Genomic DNA, 17,922 nt, shown 5'->3' on the forward strand with positions numbered 1-17,922 from the left:
TGCCCCTGGAAAATTCGTCTTTACGGACTATTCTGTTTTGACAGATTCTGCCTTTTATTTCGCATTGCCTGTTTTGCTATGTTTGATGGATTTATTTGTTCCATTAACTTTCAGTAGCTTCGTGCAATGTCCAGAAGTGTTAAGAATGATTATATCACCTCTGAATGTATGAATTTTCAATTATGCACTAACCCTCTAATGAGTTTGTTTCGAGTTTGGTGTGGAGGAAGTTTTCAAGGGTCAAGAGAGGAGGATGATATACTATGATCAAGAAGAGTGAAAAGTCTAAGCTTGGGGATGCCCCCGTGGTTCATCCCTGCATATTTCAAGAAGACTCAAGCATCTAAGCTTGGGGATGCCCAAGGCATCCCCTTCTTCATCGACAACATTATCAGGTTCCTCTAGTGAAACTATATTTTTATTCAGTCACATCTTATGTGCTTTGCTTGGAGCGTCTGTTTGCTTTAGTTTTTGTTTTTGTTTGAATAAAATCGGATACTAGCATTCTTTATATTGGAGATATTACGCTCCGCTGTTTCGTATGAACACATGTGTTCTTAGCTTTATCTTTAATGTTCATTGCGAAGGTTGAACTACCTCGTTCATTGATATATGGTTGGAAACGGAAAATGCCGCATGTGGTAAATGGTATAATGTCTTGAATAATGTGATACTTGGCAATTGTTGTGCTCATATAGATCATGTTTAAGCTCTTGCATCATGTACCTTGCACCTATTAATGAATTGAGTAACAGTAAAATGGAACCAGCAGGCCCTCCTCACAGCGATTTGACATCCGTAGCCGTCCGATCGAAGAATCTAATGGTCCAAATCTAATTACCGTTCCGAACGGGCGTTATCTGCGCATTAACTGCATACGTCGCGAAAAGAAACGCCCTTCTCATTCTAGGGCTGCTACTCCCTCGGTTGAGTAAGCCCGCAGGACATTACCTGGGCCCCGAAACAGTAAATTGGGCCTGTATTTTTGCTTGGGCTTACTCGACTCAGCCAGCGTCGCCGATTCGATTGACAGAAAAGAAAATATGGAATTAGGGATTTAGGGTCGGGAGGAGAAGGGGCAGGGAGCCAGGGAGGCGATGCGGCGAGCGGCATGGGAGTGGCATGGCGCAGCCATTCCCTCGCCTATGGGCTTCAAGGTGGAGTGGTGTCCCTGTCGTCCTAAAGCAACCTCTGCCCTCCTCCTTCTGAGACGGGGCAGCGGCGAGGAGCTCCACTCTCAAACTGGTGGCGGCCGGCGCTACATCATCAAGGCCTTGACCTGCCTGTTTGTCATATTTGCAGTTCTCCGGTGTGCCGTCATCTCCCTCAGCCACTCGGGCAGGAAGGTACGTGCAGAAGTCGTAGCGACTATGGACGGATTGGACGCCCATCCATCTCCCGTCCCCTCCCCCTTCAGCCACCACAACGATATTGTTGCGGCAAGGCCGCACATCCTCAGCGATTGGGTAGTCCGCGAGTACCATTGTCCTGTTGCCTCCATCAGCGCATTTAGCTCATGTGGCGTGTTGCGTGGAAGGCCTTAGGGCCCCTACCAGATTCAGTGGTTCTCCCCATGGTTTCTTCATATATGTGGCTGATTGGTTTATGAATTCTGGCAGATGAAGGGTAAGATGGAGGAGTTCCGCGCACGCAGTTCGGTCGGGAGACGCTGGAAGACATTCAGGTTGGTTGGTACTCTTGTTCATGTCCAGCGTTGCACTACATCGGCCTTCTGTTTGGTGACTGGTGAGGTAGGCAGCAAGGAGTACACACTCGGCACGCCATACTTTGAAGTTTAGGTATGCCAGCTTTGCTTGGTTAGGGTGGGGAATGCACAAGGTTGTTCTGGGTGACAGAGCTCAATGTTTATTCGGACAATGGTTTAGTTGTATTTTTGTTACTAGTACAAATGCCCGTGCGTTGCCACGGGTACTAAATTTCATTTCTCAATGCACATATATAATTCACAACTTTCTATAAAAATTAAAAAAACAAACACTCACTCTAAAATTTGCATTATCCATGTTTAGAAACATGATATTAGGGTAGTCGTACACTTGTACATAAGGGCATAGCTTTAGGAAACGGGATCTCAATTGAGGAACAATAATTCTTATATATGTACAAGAATATTATGTTGATTCCTTCGCTGAAACAAACACAGATGGTCAAGACACGATTAGCTGGTCGGCAGGTCAATTAAGGGAAGGAAACAAAGTAAAACATTGAAAAATGAGGAAGATAATAAATGATGCAACATGTCCTTGACACTGCAGCGGGATCCATAATCTCAAACTTGGCGGCAATAATGACGATCTTCCTGTCGGCAAGGCAGCAGAACCAGCAGAGGTCCAAGTTTGCACGGCAGAACCGGCAAAGGTCCAAGTTTTGCATGGGCCTTCTCCCTGTAGCAGCATAGCCATGGCCTCGCTGAAGGCCAAGGTATGACGGCGAGGCTATCCTCTTCCACCTAACCCTTCAACACCTCAATGATGTCCCGTGGTGACTACTTTGTCATGCTCGAACTGAAGCACATCAGCATGAACACACATGCAAACTGGTTCTTTCAACATAATCTTTTTTGGCAACGGTTTTTCTTACAAGTGCGGATGACGGGTCGCACAAATGGTGAATCTCCCTCTTCATAGTATTAGAGATTGTCATATGTACTATCGATGGCGCCACTATAATAATATGAAAAGTATAATACCGTGTGATATCTCGTAAAAAATATGACTGTACCTGAAAACTAATAACCAAGGAGTAAATATTTATATTAAATGACCACATGATCGGAGCAAAGTAAAAAAGATTTGTCCACTATACATGACAACATAAAAATATCCGATTTTCTATTCATTATTCGTGTTTAGTCTAGAATAAATTTTGCTTGTTCCAAGAAGTTGAATACTACTACGAGCATGGTGTAGTTGAAACAAATTAAAACGTAGTGAGCACACAATAAAAAAAAATTACAGAAAATCATCACTACGTACCTGAAGCTCATGTAACTTATTCACATCATTCGAGAAAAAACTACTGCATCCTCTTGAAGCATATTCTCCCGACTCAAATATTCCAAAATATCCAGAATGACAAGACTTGAATAAGCAGAACAATCATACATTTGTTCTTTCCACATATCCCAAATACTTGCAAAGAAGATTAATATGATCAAGTAAAACCTTGCAAATTAATTCTCTGCCACATTCAATTTTATACAATACTGACATCAGCGCTCATAAATCCCAGTTGAATCCTTCTTTTGCATAGTCCTAACTGTATTTCTTATACAATATTGTCAAGGTTGCATCTTTGTACATCTTTACACTGTCATCTAGGAATCAGCAATAAGTTAATACATGAGAGATGATATTCCAGTAGTAACATATATCAACACATTATGAACTTGATTTTTTGCTGCTCCGTTAAAACAACACAATCTGACATATGAGAGATACCAGTGTAATAAGTTAATAAACATCAGAAACAATAAACCCCTTGTATGCTTTAAAGGTGGCTTTCCTAGACCCAGATAAAATCTTGTCATTGTTCGCATAATAGCTCTTCAAATCTCACGAAGCAATGCAGAAGATGACTGAAAGGACACGGATGTCGCCTAGAGGGGGGGGGGGGTGAATAGGCGATTTAAAACTTTTACGAGATGGGCTTAACAAATGCGGAATAAAACTAGCGTTTACTTTGTCAAGCCCAAAGCCTATAAACTATGGTTCACCTATGTGCACCAACAACTTATTCTAAGCAATGGTTCACCTATGTGCACTAACAACTTATGCTAAGCAAGACAAGCAACTTATGTGATAGCAAGATATATATATAACTTCAAGCACGATGGCTATCACAAAGTAAAGTGCATAAGTAAAGAGCTCGGGTATAGGAATAACCGAAATGACGCGGAGACAACGATGTAGCCCGAAGTTCACACTCTTGCGAGTGCTACTCTCCGTTGGAGCGGTGTGGAGGACAAGTCACTCCAAATGCACGAGGGCCACCGTATTCTCCTCGAGAATTCCCACCAAAAGGGATGTCCTCGATTCACTATGGGACCTTAGGAAGGTCACCGAACCCGCACAAAGCTTGGGGCTATCTCCACAACTTAATTGGAGGCTCCCAATAAATTGCCACAAAGGCCTTGCCCTTGAAGATTCTCCACAACTTAATTGGAGTCCCCAAGAACACCACTAAGATGCCACAAAGGCCTTGCCCTTGAAGATTCTCCACAACTTAATTGGAGTCCCCAAGAACACCACTAAGATGCCACAAAGGCCTTGCCCTTGAAGATTCTCCACAACTTAATTGGAGTCCCCAAGAACACCACTAAGATGCCACAAAGGCCTAGAATCCGTCTAGGGTTCCAAGAACCCAAGAGTAACAACCTTCTTGCTTTCACCTCCACGAATCACCGTGGAGAACTCAAACCGATGCACCAAATGCAATGGCAAGAACACCGCAAAGATGCTCAAGTCCTTCTCTCTCAAATTCCAACAAAGCTACAAAAGCTATTGGGGGAATAAGAGAGGAAGAACAAATAAGAGGAGGAACACCAAATTTCTCCAAGATCTAGATCTAGTGGATTCCCCTCACAAAGAGAGGGATTTGATTGGTAGGAATGTAGATCTAGATCTCCTCTTCCTTTTCCCTCAAATAGATTCAAGAAGCATAGGTGGAGTAGAGGGAAAGAGAAGCTCTCAAGGTCAACAATGGTGGAGAGCACTTGGGGGAAGAGTTAGCTGCCCAAGGAGGAAGAAGGGGGGCTTAAATACCCCCTCCCATCGAAATATGACCGTTTGGGTGTGCTCAGGCCGGATTTTCCGGGCCGGATATTTGCAAAATATCCGGGCCCCAAAAAACGGCTAAGGACATGAGAAAACTGCTCTCAGGATGGGGGCCGGACATTTGGCCGGATATTTGCCCGGATTTGTCCAAAAACCAGATTTTTCCGGGGGGCCGGATTATCCGCCCCAAACTTGGGCCGGAATATCCGCCCCCCCTGAAAACTGCAGAAACACCAAAACGAGAATGATCATAACTTGAGCATCCGGACTCCGATTTTGATGATCTTGGGCTTGTTTCAAAGCTAGTAACAAGCTCTACAAGATCATGCAGGGAACCATCATAGTCCAGCAAGGTAGGATAGAAATAAATGACGAAAGGTTTGACCTATCTAAAAAAGACATACCGGTAAAACCTCCAACCTTGAAAATGCAACAAGTAGCCCGTGCAAAAACCATTCATGATGAACTAGAGCTTATCATGAGAATAAGCACAAGCTCTAAAACATCACATGGATAAGATCCAAATAACAACCAAGAAAGATGATGCAAGGATGCAAAGGTTTGAGCTCTCTCCGAACGATACGATCGAGTTACTCACTCGAGAGCCCTCTTGATAGTACGGCAACTAAACTATAAACCGGTCTCCAACTACACTATGAGATCGGTGAGAAAGAAACCCTATCAAGAGCAAACCTTATACTTGCGCATTCCACTTGAACTCGATGATGACGATCTTGACCTCAACAAGATGGAACGCCTTTCTTGATTGTGCTTGCTTGACGAAGTCTTGTGGATTGCTCCCCCATAATCCATCATGGGAGAGCTTCTTCTTTGGCGCATCTTCACATATCCATGATCACCATATGGATGGCAAGAGTCAAGCAAAGGATCTCTTCGAGATGGCTCATCTTGAACTTGCACTTTATTTCTTCATGGCAAGCTTCAAGCATATGATCTCTTCGAGTTGGCTCATCTTGAACTTGCACTTCATTTCTTCATGTTGATGTCTTGAAGTAACTTGAGGGCTCACTTCATCTTCATCTTCAAGACATACTTGACACTTGATATCCTTCATCAATTTCTTCTTATTGCAACCTTGAAGCCAACATATGGTTCAAGCATTGCCTATGAACAACACCTACAAATATAACTCAATGCAAACATTAGTCCATAGGGATTGTCATTAATTACCAAAACCACACATGGGGGCTTCATGCACTTTCAATCTCCCCCATTTTGGTAATTGATGACAATCTCTTTGAGAGGGTTTATATAAGGAATTTAAGTAACAAACAAGTCGAATATATAGAGCGAACTCCCCCATAATATATGCATGTGTGAATGATCTTGACTTTCATTGCATATATTGGCATTCAAAGCCTAGTGGGGTTTCCTCTAAATATTCAACTATGCAAAGCAACAAGATGCAATGCAATAAAGGCACATGCTTAAGAACAAAGCAAAGACATAACCAAATTCCCTTAAACCCTCCAAACTTCTCCCCCATTGACACCAATTGCCGAAATGGGTGAAAAATTTAGAAGGCCAATATAGTGAGAGTTCCTCCATAGCGTGTGCATTTCTCATAATTTGAGTGGAATCAAATGCACATATCCAATAACGAATATTCGGAAGGAATCACACCATAGATAGGATCAAAGATTGCAAAAAGATAACAAAGTCAAGAAGCTTCAACAAATGAAGCAAGCAACCAAATGAACCACCAAAAAGATACCAAAAGAAAGATAGATATTATGATAAGATCAAGAAGATTGCTCTAAATAATATGAGGAAGCTCCCCAAGGTTTGTGCACAAAACTAGACAATTTGCATTGGAGTATAAAGTGCACAAACATGGAATCATCACTCCCATAATATCATTCAAAAACAAAATGTACCAAGTGAATCAAACTCTAATGATCACCAAAAGATAGTGCTCTAAATTAAATGAGGAAGCTCCCCAAGGTACATGCATAAATTAAAATGTTGTATTTGAATACAATATGCATAACATGGAATCCTCACTCCCTCATTACCATTTAAAACACAAACATTTGCAATAGATCATAGATAGAGAAATAAGCTTAACACTTGCAACAAACAAATAGTTGAGCAACAAGTAAGAGGCAGCATAATAAAAAAGGCTCAACCAAGAGGATATGTGAAAGGCATGATAAAGCATATTATAAGACTATTACAAGGATGAGAAAAAAAGCATCATCATAGTCTTCAATGAATTATATTGCTTAGCATGACCAATCAACACGCAATAAATAAATAAGATATCAAAAGGAGATGTATCATCTCTTATGTGTATAAGTTTCTCTAAGTGGGCAATATCACAAAGATATTTATCCACAAAGAAACATGCACACACAAAATAGATATGCAACAAATATAGCATGATATCCAAGACGAAGTCATGCAATATACCAATAAGAATTTTTGCTTATTAGCATGGCCAAAGGCTCAATTTTATCTTATTGTACATTCATGAACTTCAACCACAAACATCTAAAATACATCACAAATATCAACAAGGGAAAGAAGATAGTTGGGATGCATTGAGAAAGTCAACAAGTATCACAAACGAGGATACTAAAAGAAATAACTCAATTTGCACTTTCATCGATATTGCACATGTAAGAGGCTTGAGGAATTGATATGCAATGAAATTGCTAGATAGGCATAGATGGGATGGGTGAATCATGATCATGATTTTATATACTTCCCAACATATGTGCTCATCTCAAACTACTCACATTCGCAATAAAGAGGTTTCGTTAAGATTTTAGCAAGAAGCACAACATTTGCAAATCAAGAGATTCATGTCAAGATGCAACCATAAGGTTGGATACAAGAAAAGTATGCATGAGAAGATACTTGTTACCAAGATAGCATTGGTGTGGATGTAGTAGATATGTGTTCGTTGACCATCCTAGCTTGCCTCAAGTTACCATTGAGTCACCACTTCTTTCCAAGAGTGAGACAAGCATCCAATGCATATCCATTGTACCTAACACAAAGGTAAGTACAAATTGGTCCCCAAACTAATTGGGTCCGAAGTAGTTAGACACACTACAACATATAGGACAAACTCCACAATTCTATGTGCATATAGGTATGAAATTGAATTTCATGCACATCTTAGCCAAATTAGGATTTGATGGAGTTTACCCTATATATTGGATCAATGAAAGTGACACATGCCATAAGATATACATATATTAAATATGCATGCACAATACTTTCAAGGACCAAAGGAAGATACAATTTGGACAAAACACCAAATAAATCAAGAGACAATGGTTGCCCAAATTATATCAAAGAATCAAATCAACACAAGATTGACTCCAAAGACTTATCTCATTATAAGAAGCTAATTAAGCCTAAGCACAAAGGAATGAGATAACCAACTCCCAAGAGAGCAAGGTTCCAACAAATAAACCAAACCCTCGATACTTTTTATGATGGCACAAAGTACCAAAAAGAAAATTTTATGTCTCCCAAAACCAAATTTTTGATAATGATCAAGAGATGTTAAGCATTCTAATAAATATAGAAGAGCTCCCCCAAGATTGGTGCATTATCTAGGATTTTTCATATGAATACAAAATGCACAAAACTAGGATCATCACGCTACCTATATCTTCTAAAAATGCTAGAAAGTTTGAATAGACAATTTAGATCCATAAGATGCAAGGAAGACACATGGGAGTCAAAGCACAACAAATTCATGGCAATAAATAAGGAAATTTAAAGACAAGAGCCAATGTAAATATGATCAATAAAAATCTACCTCATAATAGATTGCCAATTGTCCTAGGACAAGAGGTATTAGGAAATATTTCCCGGCGGTAGTTTGTAAGTATACGAAAGATCATATTTACAACAAATAAAGCATATGGTAAAAGATAAGAGTTAACCATCATGCAAAGATAGTTTCTTGATAGCTTCATTTAGTCATACCAACATGCAAGGCAATTAATAGTATTCATACCAACATGCAAAGCAATTAATAGTATTCATACCAACATGCAAAGCAATTAATAGTATGACTTGAAGCACATGGTTTTCCAAAAATGTATTGAGGGACACGTTGTGAAAAACCATGCCATGAAAAACTTTCACAAATAAGATCCACAAAGATATTAGCAATGAAGCCATTTAAACAAATTGGAGCTTGTTTGAGCAAACATGCCACATAGGAGAGAGATAATTTACGGTATCAATTCTATGTGACACAACCTCAAATGTTCACATTTTCTAGGCTTGTAATATGCACAAAGCTTATTACTCCCCCATAATGTGATAAGGAATTTATTTTCACAAGAGGCAAATAAGATCCAAGTAGAGATATTAATGGACATTAGAATTTGAATTTCTCATGAAGATGACATACCACATAGCGACTAGATAATCTCGCAATATCAATTCTAAGTGATATTCCTCATGTACACACATTGTTTAGGATCATGAAATTCCCAAAGGAATATCACTCCCCCAAAATGGGATTGTCCATTAATCTCTCATAAGAGCCATATAAGATACAACAAGATGCAAAGAGGCTCCAACACAAACACAAATACATGGTGTGCAACCCAACATGCATAGACTTGATTTCTCAAGCAAAACTATTAGGAAGCACAACATATACAAACACATGTTAGGAACAAAACTAACACATGCAAAGGGGCGAGTAACTTTCAATATAAATGAGTTGAGAACATGTTACCGCAAGGAGGAACATTGGATATATGATAGTAGCAAGATAATCAAAAGACTTGGCTTGATATAATATAAATGATGAAGATCCCTTAATTCTTCATGATGTAGCCAAGTCTCCAATGCCCTCTAACAAGCACCTATTGATCAAGTTTTGGATTGTTGGTCCCCAACTAAGTTGGGTCCTAAGAGGTTAGTCACAATAGGCTTGGCAACCCAAATGGTTCTTTTCTTGACACCACTTTGAGCACCAACATATTTGGCAAACACATTGCCACCCTCATCCTTACGAAGAGAATAAACATCATCAATGGAGATAGAGTTGGATGAGGTACCAATAGTGCAAAAGGAGGAGATGTGGCCCTTCTCGCGGCATATGTAGCAAGTTCTTTTCTTCTCCTTCTTCTCACTAGATTTCTCCACAATGGGAGCATTGGCTTGATTCTTCTTGGGAAGTGACATTTCTTCAACTTGAGGTTGAATATGAGTTTGAGCTTGAGGCCGCTTCCCTTTTTGCTTCTTCTTCAAAGGGCAAGATCTAACATGGTGCCCTTCAATTTTGCACTTGAAGCAAACAATCTTGGTCGGGTCTTTGACTTGTACTTTGCCCTTGTTGTTGTTGGACTTGTTCTTTTTGTTGGATTTGAATCCAAGTCCACTCTTGTCATTGGGGGATTGTTGCACACTTAACATCGTGTCAAGTTTGCATTTCCCTTCATGACTCTTTACCAAGTCGGTCTTCAAAGAAGTGACTTGGGCCTTGAGCTCTTTGATTTCCTCTACATGGTTAGTAACAACACAAGTACTAGAGGAAGTAGAACCTTCATGGTTAGAGCAACAAGGCAAGGAAGATAATTCATCACAAGATTTAGAAATACTATGAGTGGATGAATTACAAGGACTAGCACATGGCAATATAGCATTTTGAGTAGTAGTGCTAGTATCCACATGAGGCTCACAAGGTGTTGCCTTAGATATGATAGCCTCATGAGCTAACTTTAGCCTATCATGAGAGGCTAGAAGATCCTCATGGGAGCTAGAAAGCTTTCCATGATTTTCTTCCAATTTCCCATAATTGCAAGTTAGCAAATCAAGTTGAGCCCTTAGCTCAACATTCTCCTTCAAGATAGATGCTTCACAAGAAGTAGAGTTAGTAGCACAAGCATCATCACAAGACATATCAAGAAGAGAGGGTAACATAGCATGCTCTTTTAAATATGAAGCTTGTAGTTGCTCATATGACTTGGTGAGGATAGAGTGTTCGCTCTCCAAGGCCTTGTGGGCCTTGTCTAGATCATCTAGATCCTTAACAAGTTTATCATGACCAACACCAACACCAATTTTGAACTTTTCATTTTTAAGCAATTTTAATTTAGCTTTAGCATGGTCTCTTTCTTTAGTGAGTTTAGCAAATATTTCATTTTGAGACACCTCAAGGGTTTGAAGTTGCTCCTCAAGAGAGGCTACGGTCTCTTGTTCTTCTTCAAGATCATCCTTTAGGGATGCTACATCATTGGCATACTCTCGTTCAAGAGCACCCTTTTTATCAATGGTGTTCTCATGCATCCAAATAAGTTTTTGGCTCTCAATAGCGGTAGTCAAGATTTCAAAGAAGTGAGAGCTAGCAATTTTATCTTTGTAAAGAACCTTGAATACACTCTCACCCTTATCGCGTAGAGAGACAACCCAATCATCTTCTTCATATTCATCCTCATCCTTATCCCCACGAGAAATATTAGGTTCCATGGTAGGAGGTACCGTGGAACTCTTGGCCATAAGGCATATATGAGAACCGTGAGATAAAGATGAGGATTTACTTGAGGCTCCTTTCAGGATCTTGTCTTGACCAATAGAATCTTTGGTTTCCTCTACATTGTTAGCCACACAACAACTAGAGGAAATAGGAGTGTTCTTATCATGGCCACAAGACAAATCAAGCATATCATCATGAGAATTATTCAAGCAACTTACACATGATATGCAAGGACTATCAACACAAGCATGTAAATCATTTCTAGTGCTAGATGTGTTTAAGTCCAAAGATGAAGCATTGCAATGAGATAGAGATGAAGAATCATCAATAGTAAGCTCAATATCAATATTGCAATTTTCATCACCACTCACCATATCATTACCTTGTGTCTTACCACACTTTGGTGAAGTGGATGAAGATGAGAACTCATCACGGCCGGAAGTGGAAGCAATACAATCATCCTCAATAATATTGGACACATCATATTTGTCTTGAAGCTTTGTCCATAATTCATGAGCACTCCCAAAAGGCATGATTGAAGAAGTAACTACATTGCTCACAACAATGGAAAACACATGAGAAGCAAGAGCATCGAGACAAGAGTTTTTCTTCTCCTCATAAGATAAATTTTGGGGATCCTTAGGAGAAGAAAAACCCATGTCAAGAAATCGCTCCATGTTCGAGGAAATACCCCGCAAAATATTAAGCACATAAATTTTCCATAGATCATAATTTGTGCCATCAAATATAAACAAGTTATTGTGATCTAATCCCCTAACCGACATCTTTACTCTCAAGGCGGTGAAGCCTAAGAATGAGAGACCTTGCTCTGATACCAATTGAAAGGACACGGATGTCGCCTAGAGGGGGGGGGGGGGTGAATAGGCGGTTTAAAACTTTTACGAGATGGGCTTAACAAATGCGGAATAAAACTAGCGTTTACTTTGTCAAGCCCAAAGCCTATAAACTATGGTTCACCTATGTGCACCAACAACTTATTCTAAGCAATGGTTCACCTATGTGCACTAACAACTTATGCTAAGCAAGACAAGCAACTTATGTGATAGCAAGATATATATATAACTTCAAGCACGATGGCTATCACAAAGTAAAGTGCATAAGTAAAGAGCTCGGGTATAGGAATAACCGAAGTGACGCGGAGACAACGATGTAGCCCGAAGTTCACACTCTTGCGAGTGCTACTCTCCGTTGGAGCGGTGTGGAGGACAAGTCACTCCAAATGCACGAGGGCCACCGTATTCTCCTCGAGAATTCCCACCAAAAGGGATGTCCTCGATCCACTATGGGACCTTAGGAAGGTCACCGAACCCGCACAAAGCTTGGGGCTATCTCCACAACTTAATTGGAGGCTCCCAATAAATTGCCACAAAGGCCTTGCCCTTGAAGATTCTCCACAACTTAATTGGAGTCCCCAAGAACACCACTAAGATGCCACAAAGGCCTTGCCCTTGAAGATTCTCCACAACTTAATTGGAGTCCCCAAGAACACCACTAAGATGCCACAAAGGCCTTGCCCTTGAAGATTCTCCACAACTTAATTGGAGTCCCCAAGAACACCACTAAGATGCCACAAAGGCCTAGAATCCGTCTAGGGTTCCAAGAACCCAAGAGTAACAACCTTCTTGCTTTCACCTCCACGAATCACCGTGGAGAACTCAAACCGATGCACCAAATGCAATGGCAACAACACCGCAAAGATGCTCAAGTCCTTCTCTCTCAAATTCCAACAAAGCTACAAAAGCTATTGGGGGAATAAGAGAGGAAGAACAAATAAGAGGAGGAACACCAAATTTCTCCAAGATCTAGATCTAGTGGATTCCCCTCACAAAGAGAGGGATTTGATTGGTAGGAATGTAGATCTAGATCTCCTCTTCCTTTTCCCTCAAATAGATTCAAGAAGCATAGGTGGAGTAGAGGGAAAGAGAAGCTCTCAAGGTCAACAATGGTGGAGAGCACTTGGGGGAAGAGTTAGCTGCCCAAGGAGGAAGAAGGGGGGCTTAAATACCCCTCCCATCGAAATATGACCGTTTGGGTGTGCTCAGGCCGGATTTTCCGGGCCGGATATTTGCAAAATATCCGGGCCCCAAAAAACGGCTAAGGACATGAGAAAACTGCTCTCAGGATGGGGGCCGGACATTTGGCCGGATATTTGCCCGGATTTGTCCAAAAACCGGATTTTTCCGGGGGGCCGGATTATCCGCCCCAAACTTGGGCCGGAATATCCGCCCCCCCTGAAAACTGCAGAAACACCAAAACGAGAATGATCATAACTTGAGCATCCGGACTCCGATTTTGATGATCTTGGGCTTGTTTCAAAGCTAGTAACAAGCTCTACAAGATCATGCAGGGAACCATCATAGTCCAGCAAGGTAGGATAGAAATAAATGACGAAAGGTTTGACCTATCTAAAAAAGACATACCGGTAAAACCTCCAACCTTGAAAATGCAACAAGTAGCCCGTGCAAAAACCATTCATGATGAACTAGAGCTTGTCATGAGAATAAGCACAAGCTCTAAAACATCACATGGATAAGATCCAAATAACAACCAAGAAAGATGATGCAAGGATGCAAAGGTTTGAGCTCTCTCCGAACGATACGATCGAGTTACTCACTCGAGAGCCCTCTTGATAGTACGGCAACTAAACTATAAACCGGTCTCCAACTACACTATGAGATCGGTGAGAAAGAAACCCTATCAAGAGCAAACCTTATACTTGCGCATTCCACTTGAACTCGATGATGACGATCTTGACCTCAACAAGATGGAACGCCTTTCTTGATTGTGCTTGCTTGACGAAGTCTTGTGGATTGCTCCCCCATAATCCATCATGGGAGAGCTTCTTCTTTGGCGCATCTTCACATATCCATGATCACCATATGGATGGCAAGAGTCAAGCAAAGGATCTCTTCGAGATGGCTCATCTTGAACTTGCACTTTATTTCTTCATGGCAAGCTTCAAGCATATGATCTCTTCGAGTTGGCTCATCTTGAACTTGCACTTCATTTCTTCATGTTGATGTCTTGAAGTAACTTGAGGGCTCACTTCATCTTCATCTTCAAGACATACTTGACACTTGATATCCTTCATCAATTTCTTCTTATTGCAACCTTGAAGCCAACATATGGTTCAAGCATTGCCTATGAACAACACCTACAAATATAACTCAATGCAAACATTAGTCCATAGGGATTGTCATTAATTACCAAAACCACACATGGGGGCTCCATGCACTTTCAATGACGATATCTCCCTTTGTAAAATCCACCACCAGGTATATGGAACAAAATTAAGTTACTAACAAGTCCATAATTAAGTCACTAACAAGCTCTAGAAAGATCTTTATCTTATTGTACAGTGTATGAATCTTATGAATCTGAAGGGCAGCGTTGAGACAAAACCTTAGAACTTCTTGCTCAACCTTTTTAAGATATGATTTATTTTTGCACAAGAGATGTCCTGTTCCTGTGGCCTGTGGCATGTGGCCGGATGCTTTTGATTCAGAATCATTCACCTCAAGCCACACAATGTGTTGCTTGCTCTTCATCAAGTGCTCCGATGACAAGGTCACATCCAGAATAAAATTGGATTTGAGTTTTTTACACTTCAACATTTTATTGTTGCTATTTTCTTCTTAGTGTGCACATATTTTTTATGTCATTTTAATACTACCAGTCAAAGATAAATACATGAGAAAGACATATTGGTACAGGCCCTGCCTACGTAAATGATCAACCAAATTAAGAGAGGGAACTCAAATGTTAAAGCTAATGCACATATTCCGAGATATTCTTATGCATTTGAATCAGGAAAGATGCTCCTAACAAATGTGATAAGTGATGCGATTATAAGCTGAGATTCCAAAAGTAGCATTGGCTCCCTAGACCTGATTTCTAGAATCTATACCTAGTAATAAAGGAGTAATGTTTCTGCCAAAATTTTCGTCCAACAATTTTTTAGACCATTTTGCCCTCCCACCAAAATACATAATACAGACAAAAGCCACTATACTGGTTCAGTTTATACTCTTTCTAGCGCTCGTCGGTCCAAGCAGCAGGGAAAGCAGTCGCGGCGCGTCGCCCGCGTGGGAAGGCGAGCCTCGCCGCTCAGAAGGGGTGGGGCAGACATGGCCGTCGCCCTGATAGGAGGAGGGGCGTCTGGTGTGCAATTGGACAGAGGGGGCGGTGTCGGGGTTGGGTAAAGAGGAGCTCGACGCGGTGACAAAAGAGAGGAGAAGGGGAAAAGCATGAACAACCGCAGAGGACACGACGGTGGCGAGCTCGATTAGGATGAACGGCAACCAAAATACGAGTACCAGATGGTGCTAGATGCACAACAATTAACAAAGGCTGCTCTGTCTCCTTCACCACTGCATGCACTGCACGCATGCCAGCACCTTAGGCATGATTAAAGATTCTGCGAGGCACAGTGGAAAGCAAATAAGGGCATGCGTGATGTGGTTACCTTGAGTTAAGCTCGCGGACAGGCAAACTGTCGGTGCACGAAGAGTATCCCATTTGACGAGAGAAGGAAGAGGTAGAGACAATGTTCAAACCGCTCGAGCTAACCGCCGCCCCCATACCTCCTGTGAACAAGAGTCGTACCAGCAAGAAGACGACCATAATATTATGTGTACTAACGTTCAATTGTTTTAAATTTGTATCTTACTAATAAAAATTAAGGATGGAGCCCACCATTATTACAAGTTAGTGCAGTGAAGGGTTTGCAATCTGATTTTATTATGCATAATTATTTTTATCATGAATAAGAGAAAATGTGACCACCATCGACAATGGTAACAAATAGAAGAGGCATGACTGCATGAGTGTTTGAGTATTTGTCTTTCCCAGTGCAATGCATGAGCACTTCTGCTAGTATACTATAACTCGAGTATCTAACTTCCAATCTAATATTGCTTAAAATACAATATCCTTTCCCTTAAGTTTGGTGTACCATTCTGACTAAACAAGATGCACCATAGACTAAATTGAAGCATGAGATAAACTCTACTGAACAATACAATGTTTGACACACAGATTTTAATAGAAAAAGGGAACATCAATAATTTGTGCTAGTCATATGCTTACCCACCAGAAAACATCTATCTGGTACATACGCTACTATCTTGAGTTCTAAACAATTATACCAATAACCCTCATTGGGAAAATAGTAAATCTAACCAGAAAGCAGCATGTAATCAGCCTTTCAAATAAAATAAAATTCTATCCATTTCATCATAAAATATATAAATCCATTTATCATACCAAAATGTTAGACGTTGGTTGAGACTGGTAAACTTACACATACAACAAAATTATAGAATGCTTAATAAATATCCAAAATGAACATACCAGGTGAGTGCAATGAGTACAACTCCATGAGAAACGACCCTGCCAGTTTATCTAGCCCTGGCATTAAATCCAGCACTCCTTTACTTGAGAAGATGGAGCACACGCAAACCTTCTTCCTGTCGTACAACAAGATGTGCATGAAAATGCAAAGAATCAAAAATAGGCTAGAACAACACTGAAATTATGTCTTGTAAACACAATAATGCCATCCTAACAGCCATATGCATCACTACGTATTAATGAAATATGCTTTCTGCGAGCATGTGTATCAAAGGTAAATTTTCAAAGTCAGCCTTGGAGGCTGAAGGGCATCAATTAGTCTGAACCTTTCTTATCCCCTGATGGCTTTTCTTGAAGATTCCTCCTAGAAACAGGAAAATAGGACCTCTGTCAACAAAGGGCTTAACCCGGGAGAAGCAAAAGCAAATTCCAGAAACAAAATCTAAAGTTAATAAAAAAAGGAGAAGCCTTCTATCAACCATCATCGGCTTAACTTGTGACGTATATGTAGAATTTCTGTCCACCTGTATAGATCGTGTGCCTCTTCCCCTCTCGTCCTAACTGGCATCAAATCAAAGAAAAGGAATATTACCTCTGCACTATGGAGATGGAGCTGAGTCGATGAGCTGCAGGTTAGCACCAGTGGCTCACCTGATGATGTAGGCCAGAGCCGCTGATTGGTTTGTTGCCTTGACGGATGCTTGAAGGCTGGTAGGAGGCTGAATCGCGGGCTGTAGGCTGCAGGGGTCATCGACCGGCGGTGGACGGGTCGTCTTTTCGTTGGATTTTGAGGAGTGGAACGGCGATCAAAGCATTCCCCATCTCGTTGAGAAGAAAAACCGGCCAGTCGATTAGCTGCACCAAGATCGACAACCTTGATGAGTGTCCCGTAGGAGAGCTTCCTAACCTTTTGTCAAGCCGGCGATCTGGTCATCCGTTCGCCGGGCGCCGCATCCCTCTCGCCTTCGGTGCGGGTGCACGCGCTGCGTTGGAGAGGAGCGCGCCGGTGCAGCCACGTGCTTGGTGCAGCGCGCCAGAGGGACTCCTCTACGCCGACCGGATCGAAGATGCGGACGCAGATGGGCGGGGCGGACGCCAGATCAACGGGTTGAAGATCGAATAGATGAATTTTGGGGAGATCGAGCAGGGGTAGGTGGATTCGGCGGCGGCGGGGATGAAGCCTGAATCGATGCATTTGGGGGAGGTCGAGCAGTGGAGCGGGTGGATTCGATCTGCAGGTTTCATTGGGCCTGGCCCATGTGGACGACGGACGGG

At 41.4% G+C, this 17,922-nt stretch overlaps 1 long non-coding RNA gene across 6 annotated transcripts; it reads right to left on the reverse strand.

Moving 5' to 3' along the window:
- Positions 1–2,155: 2,155 nt before the first annotated feature.
- Positions 2,156–17,902, reverse strand: LOC127332111 (uncharacterized). 6 transcript variants are annotated; one of them, XR_011743582.1, is made up of 6 exons: positions 17,299–17,899; positions 17,142–17,208; positions 16,974–17,011; positions 16,648–16,759; positions 2,997–3,337; positions 2,157–2,749 (listed from the first exon to the last, which is right to left on the reverse strand). It is a non-coding gene; the product is annotated as an uncharacterized lncRNA (long non-coding RNA). The 6 variants fall into 6 exon arrangements; XR_011743581.1 differs by having other exon boundaries at positions 16,648–16,763; XR_011743580.1 differs by having other exon boundaries at positions 2,156–2,749; positions 2,997–3,152; positions 16,648–17,011; positions 17,299–17,902.
- Positions 17,903–17,922: the final 20 nt, after the last annotated feature.

The sequence above is a fragment of the Lolium perenne genome, chromosome 4 (assembly GCF_019359855.2).
Source record: "Lolium perenne isolate Kyuss_39 chromosome 4, Kyuss_2.0, whole genome shotgun sequence".
NCBI lineage: Eukaryota > Viridiplantae > Streptophyta > Magnoliopsida > Poales > Poaceae > Lolium > Lolium perenne.